Source organism: Adelges cooleyi, unplaced genomic scaffold (assembly GCF_023614345.1).
Source record: "Adelges cooleyi isolate 19-005CV unplaced genomic scaffold, UGA_ACOO_1.1 ACOO_flye_CR_arks_rails_tigmint_CR_PRNA_23, whole genome shotgun sequence".
NCBI lineage: Eukaryota > Metazoa > Arthropoda > Insecta > Hemiptera > Adelgidae > Adelges > Adelges cooleyi.
Window position 1 is genome coordinate 17,323,608 of NW_026095893.1, and position 2,730 is coordinate 17,326,337.

The following is a 2,730-nucleotide window of genomic DNA, read 5'->3' on the forward strand; positions in this document are numbered from 1 at the left end:
CACCCGCTTTCCTATCAACGGACATATCATTATTTATAAGTTTAAGAATTAAAAATAGTGAAAAAAATTCACTTTATACTAATATAATGCATAAACATTTTTGTTTAAATTTGTATACTTAAGGTGGGTATGTTTAGATACAAATAAATTTATTCGCATATATGTTACTTAAAAGGTACATTACATGACTTACTAACAAAAAAATAAACTTTGAGTTTATTTATCAAAAACGATTTCGGCTCAAAAAGTGAAATTTTTGTATATTACAAATAGTTTCAACTTTTCGTGTTTGATGAATTGCAGCACATTCATTAGTAACACTAACTTTCGTTTTTCAGCAATAAACTGCTTCTGATAAAACCATTTATTATTTATACAAACCTAAAGACCTAATTATGTATAAAGTAACTTAAATAATGTTTAATTACTGTGATCTGTCACATTATCGGTACCTAACATAATATTATATTTTATGACAGGCAGTTTCGATTGTTTTAATAAAAGTTCTCTCTTTCTCGTGTTGTGATAATCTATAGGCTTCGAAATTCTAAAAACTCATCGTTGTCATTTAACACAACATTTAACAATAAAACCAAGCCCGTTTGAGGCAAGTCGGTCACGGGTTTTAACCCTTCCCCCCTTTCAACCTGTTAGTTAATCCCTTTAAAATAGCCCCTCCGTGGATTAAATAACTACCAAACACCTTCCAACTGTGTTTTTTTGGCAATTTGCTGGTTACATCATAAGACGCGATAATTCTTCGAATCTCCATCTACGTTAGCTTATTAGACTATAGACGGGCACGAAGATATTGCGGGGAGGGGGTCATTTTACCTTCCCGGTGGAGTCTTATACCAATGGAAAATCAGCCATAACAGTATGCTCTTAAAGCTAATAAACAAAAACACGAAATAAAGCATGCAAACTAAGTTTAAAATAAAAATGTACAGACCAAAAATGATCTATATGAGTAGCAAACTTCTTTTTACTGTGCGAAAATATTAAAATTGTAATTTTAATTACGTAAGTATCTTACAATCGTCTTATAACTGTCGATATTTTTGAAATTATTTGCGATATATTTAAATATGTTTTTGGATTCTCACATAATCCTGAAATTAATATGCTCTTGCGTTCAATAAGTGTCTTTGGGAACTTCTGTGCTAGTGTTTCTTTTTAACAAACCCGGCACTAATTTCGACTATTGAGGTCACAAGTAAACTAGGTACATTGTTTTGAGATTAAAATTAAGTGTTTACCTAACATAATTAATAATTACTCCAATTTTTACAGTTATAACAAAATCTACATACATAGCACACAAAAAAAAAATATTTTCGCCGTATAATAATAAAAATATAAATTGTATATTTTGCTGACTGTAATGTAAAGTATCTTTGAAATTAAAATTTTACTTTTTTTACGTTTTAGACCAAAAAGCTTTACATTTTGTACACTCTGCTTGAATTCTTTTAAAGAAACAAGTGATTTAGCTTCTTTTTCAACAGTCATGTAACAATACATTTAATATTACATATTTTTTACTTTATTTGGAGTCATTCATAACCGAAAATTATACCTTTCAGTTGGTCAATTTATTATACAAACACATTAAAAAAATATTATGTTGCAAGTAGTTTTAGTTGATTTTCGAATTGAACTCTATTCACAGAAATATAAGTTCAATTTATTTTATTCATTTAATTTTAAACCACTTGTAATTCGTAAAAAGTTAATTTCTATAATTATTTTTTCTAAGACTCGTAAAAACGATTACAATTTGTAATAATTAAGTGTAGTTCTTTTAATATATATAAAAAAAAATGTTAGTCTTTTTGGTCGAAAATCATCATGAAACAACAGCATACAAAATTGTATATGGGAGATATGCGTTATTCTAAAACGAATGTAAAATAAATCAAACAAGTTGATGAGACCGAAATCTTTTTGACATTTATTTTTGGTCAAATATTTCCTATGTAATATTTTATTTCTTATTAAACATAAATACCCGCTTTGTAATGAATTTTAATTTCAGTCGATGTTTAATACACACATTACTTATTGTCTATTGATATTTACCAACAGTGCATAACGTGATCTAATAGGTATTTCCCAACGGCTTAAACGGCTCGCAGTTTGCTTATTTATTCTTATCGAATGTTTTTTATATATTGGTTAAGTTTTATTGTTTAGGCGTAATCGTTTCCAAGTATATTATAATTAAATAAAGCATAATAAACACCGTCAAAACATAATTAATAATAATAATAATATATTATACTATAGTTGCATTTATATTACACCGTAAAAGAGAAATAACAAATATAATTAGTGCGATATTTTGTAAATTGTATATAAGTTGCAATATTTTGTAGAATACGGTTTTTACAGAGGATTTTTCAATTACAACTAATTCGTATTATTAACTATATAACTTTTTTTTTTTAATAATTATATTAACATAATATTAAATGTATTAATAATTAATTAAAATAATAGTATTAAAAAAAAACAAGGATTACATTTATTTATTATTTTGAAGTCGTTAAGTATTTATTATTTTTTTTTTTCACAATACTCGTGTAGCGTGTACGGTCTGTGGTTACTAATAGAGAGGAGCAAGTATATTATATTTTATATTATTGTTATATTTTATTTAATTAACATATTAGTATATAAACCTTTAACGACAATACGTTGTCGTTCAATTATTGTTCAAAGCCATTG